The sequence below is a fragment of the Schistocerca serialis genome, chromosome 8 (genome assembly GCF_023864345.2).
Source record: "Schistocerca serialis cubense isolate TAMUIC-IGC-003099 chromosome 8, iqSchSeri2.2, whole genome shotgun sequence".
Taxonomy (NCBI): Eukaryota; Metazoa; Arthropoda; class Insecta; order Orthoptera; family Acrididae; genus Schistocerca; species Schistocerca serialis.
The window spans coordinates 39,522,806-39,538,644 of record NC_064645.1 but is presented as its reverse complement, the minus strand read 5'-3'; positions in this window follow the sequence as shown (position 1 = coordinate 39,538,644).

The following is a 15,839-nucleotide window of genomic DNA, read 5'->3' as shown; positions in this document are numbered from 1 at the left end:
CAAATTAGAAGTTTTAAACCGAGTGGCAAAAGGATCCGGCTACTTCCACAAAGCACAAAACCTAATCTGGGACAAAGGAGTCCCTTTAAGGTCCAAACAGATCATGTATAAAACTTTTCTCCCGCCACCCATGACATATAGTCTGGAGACCTGTATCATAAGTAAGAGAGAAGAGAGTCAGATACAAGCATGTGAAATGAAGCTCCATAGGTCACCTCTACAAGAAACCGTGAGGGGCAGAGTCAGATATGAATATGCAAGGAGAGACATACAGGTGACCTCAAACCTGGAGGAAAGAATGAACATTGCTAAGATTTAACTGGTTAGGTCATGTGAAGCAAATGCACCCAATTCAAACTCTACGTCAGTATTTGGTGAGGGAGGTACCAGGGGAAAGACTGACTGGGTGCCCCAGGAAGAGATGGCCAGACCAGTTTAATGAAGATCTGAAGAGCAGAGGAATAACATGAGATGCAGTGGACAGAGAAAAGCTATAACAATACAGAAATCAATTGAGGCATATCATTCACAAAGTTCCTACCCAGCTCACTGGAAGCGAATCCTGATGTTTGTTTGTTTGTTGTGCTTTAGGGTGCAAAAACAACTGGGGTCATACATGCCCAAGTCAAAGCTATAGAACACAAAGACAGAGAGGAGTTAAAAATCACAATTGATGTAAGAGAAGACCGCTAAAAACAGGACATGGAGAAAGGGCTGCAAAAGACGTCATACCAAAACAGAGGCCCAGAACTGAAAATGAAATGGTCATCACCATATTGCTGTGACAGATAAAAAGTAAAACACAGTCAACAGCCTGTGCGTCACTTGCTGAAACAGCCGATAACTCAGATGGCAAACCCAAGTGAAAATGTAAATGGTTAAAAAATGGACATTCCATCAGGAAGTGACAGGCAGTTAAAACTTGGGCGCAATGTGTACAAAGTGGTGGGGGAGGGCCACTTAAGAAATGAAAATGACTAAAAAGGCAGTGCCCAGTATGCAACCTAGTTAAAATTACCTCCTCATAGGGGGGAGGGCCGTGAGGACGTTATCCAAGCTGCTGGGAGCGTATTCCCACGAAGGGAGGGCCAATGGTGATGCCAAAGTGACACCACCTCCAGGCAGACAGCAACACAGAGATCATTGTAGGGAACATAGGAACTAATGGGCTGAGGTACGGAGACTGAAGCCTTGGCAGCAGTGTCAGCAGCCTCGTTTCCTAGCAGACCGACATGGCCAGGAACCCACATAAACATCACAGTGACTCCACCAAGAGAGGGCAAGTGACAGTTTTCCTGGACCCTTGCACCAACGAGTTGGCGATGTACAGTGCACTTAGACTTTGAAGGGCGCTGAGGAAGTCTGAGCAAGAGACACAATTGTAAAATCTGTGTCACTGGGTGTACTCTGTGGTCTGATACAGGGCAAAGAGCTCAGCTGTAACTACTGAGCATTGTGCTGGAAGCCAATATTGAAAAATGTTGGTGCTAATGACGAAGACACACCCAATACCACAGTCAGTCTGAGAGCCATCAGTGTATTTTAAAGGTACTATCACAAAGCTCCTTGTAAAGGTCATGAATCTGAAGGTGGTTGAGTGAGGCTGGACTAGTTTCTTGGGGGGGGGGGGGGGGGGGGAGAGTCATTCCAGATGTGGAAAGGGTCCTTCCGGATGCCATGAAGGGTACAGGGTGCACCCATCTGCGGGTGGTCACTCATGTCAGCACCAATGGTGTGTGTCGCTATGGATCGGAGGAAATTCTCTCTGGCTTCCGGTGGCTATCTGATTTGGTGAAGACTCCCAGTGTCGCTAGCGAGATGAAAGCAGAGCTCTCCGTCTGCAATACCGTCAACAGGACTGACTGTGAACCTTTGGTACAGAGCCGAGTGGAGGGTCTGAATCAGAGGATGAGACGGATCTGCAACCGTGTGGGCTGCAGATTCCTCGACTTGCACCATAGGGTGGTGGGGTTTCGGGTTCCACTGGATAGGTCAGGAGCCCACTACACACAGCAGGTGGCTACACGGGTAGCAGGGGCTGTGTGGCGTGGACTGGGTGGTTTTTTAGGTTAGATGGCCTCGGGAAAGTACAGAAAGGGCAACAGCCTCAAAGTGTGCAGGTCAAAGGCAGGACATGGGGGGACCAAGCAGCAATCGGTATTGTAACTGTAAACTGTCAAAGCTGCATTGGTAAAGTACTGGAACTTCAAGCGCTGATAAAAAGCACCAAAGCTAATATCGTTATAGGTATGGAAAGCTAACTGAAGCCTGAGATAAATTCTGCTGAAATTTTTACAAAGGCACAGACGGTGTTTAGAAAGGATAGATTGTATGCAACTGGTGGTGGCATGTTTGTCGCTGTTAGTAGTAGTTTAGCCTGTAGTGAAGTAGAAGTGGATAGTTCCTGTAAATTATTATGGGTGGAGATTACACTCAACAACCAAGCTAGGTTAATAATTGGCTCCTTTTAGCGACCTCCTGACTCAGCAGCATTAGTGGCAGAACAACTGAGAGAAAATGTGGAATACATTTCACATAAATTTCCTCAGCATGTTATAGTCTTAGGTGGAGATTTCAATTTACCACATACAGACTGGGACACTCAGATGTTTAGGACGGGTGGTAGGGACAGAGCATCGAGTGACATTATACTGAGTGCACTATCCGAAAATTACCTCGACCAATTAAACAGAAAACAGACTCGTGTAGATAACATCTTGGAGCTACTGATAACAAACAGACCCAAACTTTTCGACTCTGTAAGCGCAGAACAGGGAATCAGAGATCATAAGGCCATTGCAGCATCCCTGAATATGGAAGTAAATACGAATATAAAAAAAGGGAGAAAGGTTTATCTGTTTAGCAAGAGTAATAGGAGGCAGATTTCGGACTACCTAACAGATCAAAACGAATATTTCTGTTCCAACACTGACAATGTTGAGTGTTTATGGAAAAAGTTCAAGGCAATAGTAAAATGCGTTTTAGACAGGTACGCGCTGAGTAAAACTGTGAGGGACGGGAAAAATCTACCGTGGTTCAACAACAAAGTTAGGAAACTACTGCGAAAGCAAAGAGAGCTTCACTGCAAGTTTAAACGCAGCCAAAACCTCTGAGACAAACAGAAGCTAAATGATGTCAAAGTTAGCGTAAGGAGGGCTATGCATGAAGCGTTCAGTGAATTCGAAAGTAAAATTCTATGTACCGACTTGACAGAAAATCCTAAGGAGTTCTAGTCTTACCTTAAATCAGTACATGAATCGAAACAGTATATCCAGACACTCTGGGGTGATGATGGCAATGAAACAGAGGATGACACGTGTAAAGCTGAAATACTAAACACCTTTTTCCAAAGCTGTTCCACAGAGGAAGACCGCACTGCAGTTCCTTCTCTAAATCCTCGCACGAATGAAGAAATGGCTGACATCGAAATAAGTGTCCAAGGAATAGAAAAGCAACTGAAATCACTCAACAGAGGGAAGTCCACTTGACCTGACGGGATACCAATTCGATTCTACACAGAGTACAATGAGTAGTGTCACGGCAGCTGCAGTGTAACACGTGTTAAGTTCGGCTCGCGAAATTTAGTTGAATTCGAAGGTGTTCTCGCAGGTGGTGTTGTCTAGTACAAGTGGAAATCGTGTAAACAACAGTGTTCTGTGCAGTAGTGCTATTTTTTTTCTGTGCACCGCCAATATCTTCGAGAAAATGGTAAACAGAAGAGTCAACAGCAGTGCGTCCAGCAGCGGGGAAGCAGCAGGTGCGGCGGGCCCGCTCTTGGCGGAAGGTGCGGCCGCGGCTCCCGGTATAGCGGAGCTGGTCCGCTCTGAGGTAAACGCTGCGCTTCGCGATAAAAACAATCTCGATCTGATAGCAGGCACTATATCAGATACTGTAACGGCAGCAGTATTGGCCAAAATGCGTGAAACTGTTGAGGCCAATACTGCTGAAATTACAGCACTAAAAAAGTCTGTGTCTGAATATGAGAAAAAGGCACGAGAGTTGGAAGTGAAACTATCTGCCGCAACAGACGAGCTAGAACAGTACCAAAGGCGAAATAGTCTACGACTGTTTGGAGTAGCAGAAAATAAGGAAGAAGACACAGACAACCTGCTTATACAGGTTGCGCGTGAAAAATTAGGCGTTGAAGTGACCAAGGCAGACATTAACAGGAGCCATCGAGTGGGACGAAAACTACCAGGTGCTACCAAACCTCGTGCAATAATAATTAAATTTGTCTCGTACCGAAAAAGGGCAGAGATCTTTACCCAGAAGAAGAAGTTAGCAAGGACAGGGCTTACAATAAGGGAAGATCTGACACACGAACGGCTAAAGATTTTAAACAGTGCCATATCCCATTTCGGTCTTCAGAATGTGTGGACTCAGGATGGCACAGTAATCATTAAGACAGCAGCTGGAAAGAAGACAGTCACAAACATGACAGAACTGAATAGTATTAAGTGAAGCTACACGAGCCAAAAGTGCAAACTTAACACCATTTGCAAATTGTAACAGCCCTATACTCAGATATAGTCTTGTAATTGTATTAACTTTTTAATTATACCAATACTTATACCTTCAACTAATTGTTTTTGTAACTGTATTAACTTTTCACTATTGTTTTGTGTCTGTAGCTCTAACCATTACTTAATTTTAGTTACTGCTAATACTTTTTTCATTTTCTTAGTTTATTCTCTTCCATTCTGTAATAGTTCTATTGCAATTATTAGTGTCTCCTTTAGTTCATTAATCACCCATCCCTTCGGTTTTAATTGTTCATAACAAAAACCACTATCAGTATCACTTTAGAAAATTCCAACCTAATTGTAGCTTCCTACGATAATCACTACCAGTATCACTTTAGTAAATTTCAATTTAATTCTAGCTTCTACGATAATCTATTAATTATTAAGCTTACTTCTCTCTGCTGGCAGCATCGGCCTCTTAAATCACTCCCCTTTCCCTTATTTCCACCCTAAGATGTTTCAAATACGCTAATTACATTTCTCCTCTTGCGACATAGGATACACAGTGACACACAGCCGTCACTATTTTGGTCATATTCTCCTTGCACCGAATACCACTAATCCATTTTCTATACTCCCGCAACCTCAGGAAATCTCTTGCAGTCACCTTTCTTTCGGCACTCACGGAGTTGCAAACAGGGCGCGCAAAATCTCGGACACCCCTGTGTTATGTCACTTGGCGGAAGCAGCGGCCAGTGCCCCTCGCGGCAGGTAGTGCCTAACAAAGGGACAAATCAGTCTGCCACCCTACTCCAGGCTGCTCAGCGGAACGCACCAGAGCTTATAGCAGCTCACTGCAACATCCAGTCTTTACCTGCACATTACGAAGAACTTAGCCTCCTCTTCAACCAACGAAACTACCACGTAATCCTCTTATCCAAAACGTGGTTGAAACCACACACATCCTCTGCATCTATTCATCTCCCAGGATACACATGTCTTAGGGCAGACAGATCAAAAAAGCGAGGTGGCGGGGTCGGCGCGTATATACGAACAGATCTCAAAGCGAAAGTCTTATGTACGTCAAATCCTGCTAAAGAAAAAGAGGCTGAATTCATGTTCATTGAAATAAATATACAAAGTCGGAAATTCTTGACTGGCGTCGTGTACAAGCCGCCAAAAATAAGCTCAATGAGTTCCTTCCAGTCGGAATTACATTCACTTCAATGTCAATACGAACATGTCATCGTAATGGGTGACTTGAACATAGACCCGCTAAGAGACACTCCCTCCGCAATAAACCTAAGAAGACTGTTTAGTTGCAATAGCATGAACATTCTTCCAGTACAACCTACACACCATACGGCGCACAGTCATACTCTTATAGACGTAATTGCAACGAAACAGACTGACAAAGTAAGAGATATTGGTCAAACATCGGCCCCTGGCCTCTCAGCACATTATGTAATATTCCTGGCCTACTCTCTGCAGCCCCCAAGGATCAAATCGCGTTACATAACTTGTAGGAACATGAAACGTATTGACCTTGACGCTCTAACAGCCGATAGCTCAGAAATCTCATGGCATCAAATAATCAGAGAACCTACAATCGACGGCAAAATTAATGAACTTGGTGATAAACTCACTGCCCTCTATGACAAACGTGCACCTGTGCGCACAATCCGTGTAAGAAAATCTCCTGCTCCATGGCTGACAGCTGAATTACGTCAAATGATGACTAATGGGGATGCTGCCCACAGGCATTTCAAGGCAGATCCGAAACCCGAGTGTTTCAAAGAATATAGAAAGCTACGGAACAGAGTGAAACAATGCATTCGGAATGCTAAAATCAGGCACGCTCGCTCCCTTGTATGCAGCGATCTGACGCCCACGACTCTATGGAAGAATCTCAGTAGCTTGGGGGTCGGAAAGGCAAAATCGGAAGCTACTTTTCATGTGTCACCTAACAAATTAAATGAATTCTTCTCTGCACCTCTGAATACCAGCACGGCTGATAATTACCGTCCACAAGAATGCCCAAACAGGATAACTAACAACGATACCTCCCATCTAAAACATGTAACAACAAATATGGCAAGAAAAGCAATAATGAGAATCCTTCTGGTGCAATAGGCAACGACAGTATCGGTATAACCATGATTAAGAATGTTGCTGAAATCTTAGTACCTGTCTTAACTGACATATTTAATTTTTCCCTCGTAAATGGAATATACCCCACTGCATGGAAAAGAAGCATAATTCGACCCATCCCTAAGATCGAAAACCCGCAACTGCCTTGTGATTACCGACCAATTAGCATGCTGCCTGCTGTTTCCAAAGCACTTGAATATATTGTTCATGACCAAATCACTGAACACTTGCATGAATTCAGCCTATATGACAAATTTCAATCCGGTTTCCGTAAACATCACAGCACAAACACTGCTCTAATTAAAGTAACTGATGACCTGAAATATGCCCTCGACAATCAAAAGGCAACAATATTGACGCTACTGGACTTCAGCAAAGCTTTTGACATATTGCTCAGAAAAATGCAACAGCTTAATTTATCTGATAGTGCAATGAGATGGTTTGAAAGCTACTTAAAAGACAGACAGCAATGTGTTGTCTGCGTAAATGAAAAATCTTCCTGGAAACATGTTTCCTCTGGAGTGCCACAAGGATCTGTCTTAGGACCACTTTTGTTTTCTTTATATGTCAACAATATTTCGTCGGTTCTGTCCTCCTGTAAATATCATTTCTATGCCGACGGCCTCCAGCTCTACCTAAGCATCAGACCTGAAGATGTAAACACTGCAATTGCTCAGATAAATGATGATCTGTCTTCAGTAGTGACATGGGCGAAAAACCTGGGGCTTAAACTAAATGCAAAAAAGACGCAAGTAATCTTAATAGCCCATCAGAAATTAATTAGTTCAGATCTCCGCGAACGGCTACCTCCTCTTCTGCTCGACGGTACTCCAATACCATATCAGAAAACAGTGAAAAACTTGGGTGTAACTTTGGATGAGCATCTCAACTGGGTGGAGAATACAGTCGCAGTGTGCCGAAAGACGTCTGCTTGTCTCTATGCTCTCAAAAAGTTTCGGAACATATTTCCACAGGACTTGAAATGCCAGCTCGTGCAAGCACTCGTTCTACCGAACCTCCACTATTGTGATGTGATTCAACAAGGCATTTGTAGTGAAAACAAAATACGGTTAGAGCTAACCATGAATGCCTGTGTGCGTTACACCTGCAACATTCGCCGATATGATCATGTTAGTGCTTCATACTCCGAGCTAGGGTGGCTGCGGCCAAACAAATTGCGTGACCCTTTTTTTTTTTTTTTTTTTTTTTTCAATCAGTCTACTGACTGGTTTGATGCGGCCCGCCACGAATTCCTTTCCTGTGCTAACCTCTTCATCTCAAAGTAGCACTTGCAACCTACGTCCTCAATTATTTGCTTGATGTATTCCAATCTCTGTCTTCCTCTACAGTTTTTGCCCTCTACAGCTCCCTCTAGTACCATGGAAGTCATTCCCTCATGTTTTAGCAGATGTCCTATCACCCTGTCCCTTCTCCTTATCAGTGTTTTCCACATATTCCTTTCCTCTCCGATTCTGCGTAGAACCTCCCCATTCCTTACCTTATCAGTCCACCTAATTTTCAACATTTGTCTATAGCACCACATCTCAAATGCTTCGATTCTCTTCTGTTCCGGTTTTCCCACAGTCCATGTTTCACTACCACACAATGCTGTACTCCAGACATACATCCTCAGAAATTTCTTCCTCAAATTAAGGCCGGTATTTGACATTAGTAGACTTCTCTTGGCCAGAAATGCCTTTTTTGCCATAGCAAGTCTGCTTTTGATGACTACCACACTGCGTGACTACCACACTCTATGTCTACTTCACCGACTCCTCATCGCGTAAGCACCCCAGTACCTTGCTTCAGAGATTAAAAACCTGTCATGCCAACATAATCAAAACACGAGGTCACTCTTATTTGGTATCCTAACTGTGCCCACTCACAAAACAAAAACTTTTGCAAACTCCTTCTCAGTTGCCGCTGTCCGCCTCTGGAACAAACTGCCCCTTACCTTGTGCAAAATTCAATCTCCTGCTGCTTTTAAGAAGAAGTTGAAGCATTTCCTACTATCATCCTCATAAAGTTCTCCACAAAATTAATGTACAAGGCCAATCCTCTCATCTGTCAAATAGCAAAGCTAGCGCCTCCTATCTTGCTCCTGAGATGCCTTCCTCTTCATCTATCTCTATTAGCCACGCAATCTTCTTTTCCTTTATATTTCCTTAATTATGTTTCATCATGTCTCTCTATTCTTCTCCTCCCTTCACCATGAGTCTCCCTCATACTCCCTGCTGCCAGCACTCCTATCTAAAATCTGTCTCTTAAATAATGTCTAATTATAACAGTACTTATGATATACGAATATAAACTCTATATGTATGTACTTTTCCAGGTGTACCTTTCTAATTGTTTATTTCACTTTTTGTACTAGATGTAGTTTAACATGCCTACTAAAACAAATGAATGTAAAACAAGTAGAATGCCTGGTTAGATGTAAGAGAGGGCCTGATGGCCCTAATCTTGCCAGGTTAAATAAATCAATAAATAAATAAATAAAAATGAAAGAACTTTCACCACTTGTAACAGCCGTGTACCGCAAGTCTCTAGAGGAACGGAAGGTTCCAAATGATTGGAAAAGAGCACAGGTAGCCCCAGTCTTCAAGAAGGGTCGTCGAGCAGATGAGCAAACTATAGACCTATATCTCTGACATCGATCTGTTGTAGAATTTTAGAATATGTTTTTTGCTCACGTATCATGTCATTTCTGGAAACCCAGAAACTACTCTGTAGGAATCAACAGGGAATCCAGAAACAGCGATCGTGTGAGACCCAACTCGCTTTATTTGTTCATGAGACCCAGAAAATATTAGATATAGGCTCCCAGGTAGGTGCCATTTTCCTTGACTTCCGGAAGGAGTTCGATACAGTTCCGCACTGTCGCCTGATAAACAAAGTAAGAGCCTACGGAATATAAGACCAGCTGTGTGGCTGGATTGAAGAGTTTTTAGCAAACAGAAGACAGCATGTTGTTCTCAATGGAGAGACGTCTACAGACGTTAAAGTAACCTCTGTCGTGCTACAGGGGAGTGTTATGGGAGCATTGCTTTTCACAATATATATAAATAACCTAGTAGATAGTGTCAGAAGTTCCATGCGGCTATTCGTGGATGATGCTGTAGTATACAGAGAAGTTGCAGTATTAGAAAATTGCAGTGAAATGCAGAAAGATCTGCAGCTGATAGGTACTTGGTGCAGGGAGTGGCAACTGACTCTTAACATAGACAAATGTAATGTATTGCGAATGCATAGAAAGAAGGATCCTTTATTGTATGATTATATGACAGCGGAACAAACACTGGTAGCAGTTACTTCTGTAAAATATCTGGGAGTATGCATACGGAACGATTTGAAGTGGAATGATCATAGAAAATTAATTGTTGGTAAGGTGGGTACCAGGTTGAGATTCATTGGGAGAGTCCTTAGAAAATGTAGTCCATCACCAAAGGAGGTGGCTTACAAAACACTCGTTCGACCTGTATTTGAGTATTGCTCATCAGTGTGGGATCTGTACCAGGTCGGGTTGACAGTGGAGATAGAGAAGATCCAAAGAAGAGCGGCACATTTTACCACAGGGTTATTTGGTAAGCGTGATAGTGTTCCGGCAATGTTTAGCAAACTCAAGTGGCAGACTCTGCAAGAGAGGTGCCCTGCATCACGGTGTAGCTTGCTGTCCAGGTTTCGAGAAGGTGCGTTTCTGGATGAGGTATCGAATATATTGCTTCCCCCTACTTATATCTCCCGAGGTGATCATGAATGTAAAACTAGAGAGATTCGAGCACGCACGGAGGCTTTCCGGCAGTCTTGCTTCTCGCAAACCATACGCGACTGGAACAGGAATGGGAGGTAATGACAGTGGCACGTAAAGTGCCCTCCGCCACACACCGTTGGGTGGCTTGTAGAGTATAAATGTAGATGTAGATGCAGGGAGCAAATTAAGGCCAAGGCTAACAGGGGCGTCTTCATGAAGCCAAGGAGCTGAAGGTGTACACCCATCATGAAAGTTGCAGGTAGTGTTAAGTTAAGCCACTGGAGCAAGTGCCAAAAGCGGACTCCCGGAGGTAACATAGAAGAGGGACACACCCCATACTGACAATCAAAGGAAACATCAAAGAAGGAAGCGTAGAATGGGTGGCTACGCATGGCAGTCAAACGGTATGCATACCTGCTGAGGAGGAAGTCATGGCGGTATTACAGTGATATTCCAGCAGCTTCAGCATACAGACCCTCAACCAAGCTATTGTATGAGGATTACTCCAAAAGATTTGCACAATATTTTTGTAAAAATACAGTTTTCATTCTGCATGTGTGAAAGTTTTAGAGTGTGTAGATAGATCCTTTTCACTTGTTTTCAAACTTAGTTCAACCTGTTCCCATGAGTGGTGCCACCACAGCATGTCTTTGAGATAGCTGCTACACTTGACGTTCATCAGAAGCAATGTGCTGTCATTGAATTCCTGTGCTGTGAAAACGAGACAGGGGGAAACATCCACAAGAAGTTGAAAAAGTTGTATGGAGATGCTGCTGTCAATCGCAGTACAGTTAGTCAGTGGGCAAGCAGGTTATGTGATGAAAGCAGGCACGGCAATATTGAGGATTGTCCTCGCAGTGGCAGGCCTCGTACAGCACACACTCCAGACAATGTGCGGAGAGTTAACAAATTGGTGACTGCTGACAGATGCAAAACAGTGAATGATTTGTCACACTACGTTGGGATAGGGGAAGGAAGTGTTTGCAGAATACTGAAAGTGTTGGCGTCAAGAAAGGTTTATGCCAGGTGGGTTCCCAGGATGTTGACAGTGGCTCACAAAGAAACGAGAAAAACGGTATGCAGCGAAACACCTGCCTTAGAGTCCTGACCTGGATCCATGTGACTATCATCTCTTTGAGAAACTGAAAGGTTCTCTTCATGAAACAAGGTTTGAAGATGATGACTCCTTTGTGCACACTGCCAGACAGTGGCTCCAACAGGTTGGTCCAGAATTTTACCATGTGAGTATACAGGCACTGGTTCCAAGATGGCATAAGGCAGTTGAGAGGGATGGAAATTATGTGGAGAAATGAAAATATTGTTCCTAAAAGATGTATCTACACACTGTAAAATTTTCAAACATGTAGAATAAAAGATGGATTTAAAAAAATAGTGTGCATTTCTTTTGGAGTGTCCCTCGTAAAAGGCACCAGTGGCCAAACGGATGCCACAATGGTAGATAGTGTTGAGATGGCGTAAGATGGATGGACATGTAGATGCATAAACAAAGCGCCCATAGTCTAGTTTCAAATGGGCAAAGGACTGGTATAAACAGAGGAGGGTGGTTTGATCTGCAACCCAGAAAATACCATTGAGGACATATAGGACATTGAGGGACCACATAGAGCGGGCTGCCAGGTAAGACACATGGGAGGATCAAGAGTGTTTCCTATTGAGCATGAGCCCAGGAATTTTGTAGTATTAATGAATGGATGAGCAACCAGCCCAAGATGTAAAGATGCTGGGAGAAACTAACTGCGCCACCAGAAATTCATACAGACAGTTTTGACAGTGGAGAAATGAAAGCCATTGTCGACACTCCAGGAGTAAAGATGATCAAGACATTGCTGAAGACGCCACTCAGTGAGACACCTTCATGGAGAACTGCAATAGACGGCAAAATCGTCAACAAAAAGGGAGCCAGAGATGCCCGGCAGGAGACAGGCCTTTATAGGGTTAATGGAGATAGCCAAGAGGTCGACACTCAGGATGGAGCCCTGAGGCACACCAGTTTCCTGGGTAAAGGTGTCGGACAAGGCAGAACCCACATGCACCTTGAAAACTCGGTCTTTTAAAAATTCCTTAAGCAAATGGGGCAGGCGGCCACGGAAGCCCCACATGTAAGGAGTATGGAAGATACCAGCTCTCCAGCAGGTGCTGTAGGCGAAAAACATGGCCACAGTCTGGGATTTCTGCAAAAAGCACTCATAACATGGGTGGACAAAGTAGTGAGATGGTCAACTGCAGAATGGCGTGCTCAAAATTCACACTGTGCAGTCATCAGTAAACTGCGAGACTCAAGCACCAAGCCAGCTGGTCATGAATCATACGTTCCATCACACTGCAAATACAGCTGGTGAGAGAGATGGGGCAGTAGCTAGAAGGAAGTTTTTTGTCCTTACTGGGCTTACGTATGGGTGTGACAGTGGCTTCACGCCAACGTCAGGGAAATGTTCCCTCTGCTCAGATGTGGTTGTACGTATTAAGCAGTAAATGCTTGCCTGTAAGAGAAAGGTGCAGCAACACCTGAATGTAGACAACATCTGGCCCCTGGGGGCGGAGGATTGGGATGAACGGAGAGCTCGATATGGCTCCCTCATAGTAAATGCGGCATCGTAGCAATCACAATTCTGAGAAGAGAGGGGTGTTGTCTGAGCCTCCTCTGCTCATTTCCGATGGAGGAAGGAAGAGCTCAAAATTTCCGCAAAATGGCGGCCCAAGATGTTGGAGACAGCAATAGGGTCCATGATGACATCATCTGCTACTGTCACACTGGAAATTTGGGAATGGATCTTGATCCGAGAGAGCTGTTGGAGGTTGGCCTACTCGACAAAGGAAAGGGTGGAACTGTTAAAAGAACTATTGTATGAAATCCAGCTAGCTTTTCTGCCATTTTGAAGAATGTGACAACACTCTGCAAGCATCTGATTACAATGAATTGCCTCGGAACATGCCTCAGTCCATCAAGGGACAGGGCACAGCGTGGTAAAGAGGAAGTGTGAGGAATGGATGTTCTGCAGCAGTAAGTATAGGGTTTGTGAGATATTCCATCGGGTCATCACAGCTGGGGAAATTTATTTATTGAAGGTTGCTGTCAACAAACAGATAGCACACGGGAAATTGTCACTCGAGAAGCTGTTAGAAAGAGTGGGCCACTCACAATGGGCAAGCTGGGCAGTGCTGACTGATAGGTCCAAATGGGAATGGGTGCGTGAGGATTCGGAAAGGAATGTGGGTGCGTCAGTGTTACGGCAGAAGAGGTCGAGTTGATTAAGGAGGTCAGCCAATAGGGCACTTCTCCGACAGGTTCTAGGAGAACCCCAATGGGGATGATGCACATTAAAGTCACTGAGTAGCAGAAATGGGTGAGGTAGCTGCCCAAGAAGCTGAAGGAAGTCTGCCCAGGTGACAATAAATAATGGAGGCACATAAATGGTATAGAGGGAAAAAGTAAGGTGAAGAAGGTAAAGGTGAGCTGCAACAGCTTGAAGATGGGTGGTCAGGGAAATGGGTTGACTATGAATTTCATCCCATATGAGCAGCATGACGCCTCCATGAGATGGAATGCCAACCTCAGGGGGAAGGTCAAAACGAACCGGGAAGAAATATGAAAGATCAAAGTGGTCACGAGGAAGCAATTTTGTTTCCTGAGGGAAAAGTGCAAAGGGACGCTGTGACGCTAAAAGCAGCCACATTCCTCTTTGTGGGACCCAAGTCCACAAACGTTCCATTGGAGGAGAGTGATGACGAGGAAGAAATGAAGGAGTATCACTTCGGTGGCTGCCGAGTGACGGCATGCGAACACTTGCTTCTACAAGGCACAGAAGAAGAGAATCCTGCTCCATGATGTCCACAGAAGCTTGGGGCTGCTCGTGCTGTCAGTCCGTGGAGTCTCATGCAGACAAACAGTTGGTGGTGCCCACCAGTGACAGGGAGGCCACCCAGGCTAACGTATCACATGGCAACACTGTCAATTCGAGTTGGCAAAGGAGAATACTGTTTGCCTTTGTTGGACTTCTTCAATCCTTTCGAGTTATCAGAGGAAGACACAGATGTCAGTTGGCTGGAGGGACATAGGAAGTCTTCACGGGAGTACTCCTTGTGTCCATTCCGGCCTACTGGTTGTGTAGCTCGTGGCTTCATCCCTTGATACGAGAGTTTGATGGCTTGTTGCACAGCTGGATGAGTGGATGGTGATGCTACCTTGACACTGGACGATTTCACAATCTCAGAGCTGAATTTGAGGTCACATATTTGGTGGCCACGTCCTTCGTGGAGCGAGAGGAAAGAACAGAGCTATAAGTGGCAGATGGGAGAACACAGGGTTTGCAACTAGCTAATAACTTGCGAGCGACTTGGTAAGGCACTTTCCGCTTTACCCAGATCTCCTGGACAGCCCGCTCATCGAGATACATGGGACAAGCCCAAGAGGAGGTGGCAAGGCCGCCACTGCACGTGATACAGCAGGGAGAAGGAGGCAGACAATCGCCCTCGTGCATATCCCTATCACAAATTATACATTTGGCTGGATGTCAACAAGACGTTCAAGTACAGTTGAAATGATGATACTGGTAGCGGCACATCGGGTTCGGAATGTATGATTGGACTGTGATAATTTCATAGCCTGCTTTGATCTTGGGCAAAAGCACCACTCTGTCAAAGGTGAGACAGCAATGACACTCTGGTCAGAGACTTATCACTGGATTTTGGCCTCAGTCAGACCGTCGAGCAGCGTAGTGTAAGTAACACCGTGAGAAGAATTCAGAGTTCTATGTGTCTCAGCAAGAACAGGATAGCCGTGGAGAAGTGAGGTGACGAGCAGTTGCTGTGCTTGAGAATCAGAAGTAGTTTCCAAAAGCAAAGTGCCATTCCATAAAAAAGAGCAGGATTTCACAGGGCCAGCAATTGTATCAACACTTTTCTGAATAATAAATGGATTTACCGTTGCAAAGGACTGATCGTCTTCAGTATGTGAAATCACAAGAAACTGTGGAGCAGCTGGAAGGGTCTTTGAATCATTAGCCTCATTCCTTTTACATTTCATAGATGTTGATTGTGAAGATGATTGGGAATCATGGGGAGTTTTCTCACAATCAGCCAGTGTCCCTGATGGCGCACTCCTTGCAACTGGGGGTCTCCTTCACAGGGGGCGAATTTGCCTTAGGTGAGTGTTCACAGCTCAGGTCACACCTCCCAAACAACTGACAGAAGGACCGATCCGCAATTTGGGAAGGTAGCAACTCAGGCAATCACCCCTCCCTGCGCCTGACCTGTACCAGTGGGTACGTGCGAACGCTACCTTTCGACCCAGGGCTGGAAATTACGTGTTACCCGGGTACCAGCTAAGTGTCAAGACGCGTGGGACACCCATTGAGAGTGCACAGGGAGGAAGAATAAAAAGAGAAACCTCTTATGCTGAAGCGGAGGAACAGGAGGAGAAGGGAAACAAAGAAAGGAAAATGGAATAAGAAACA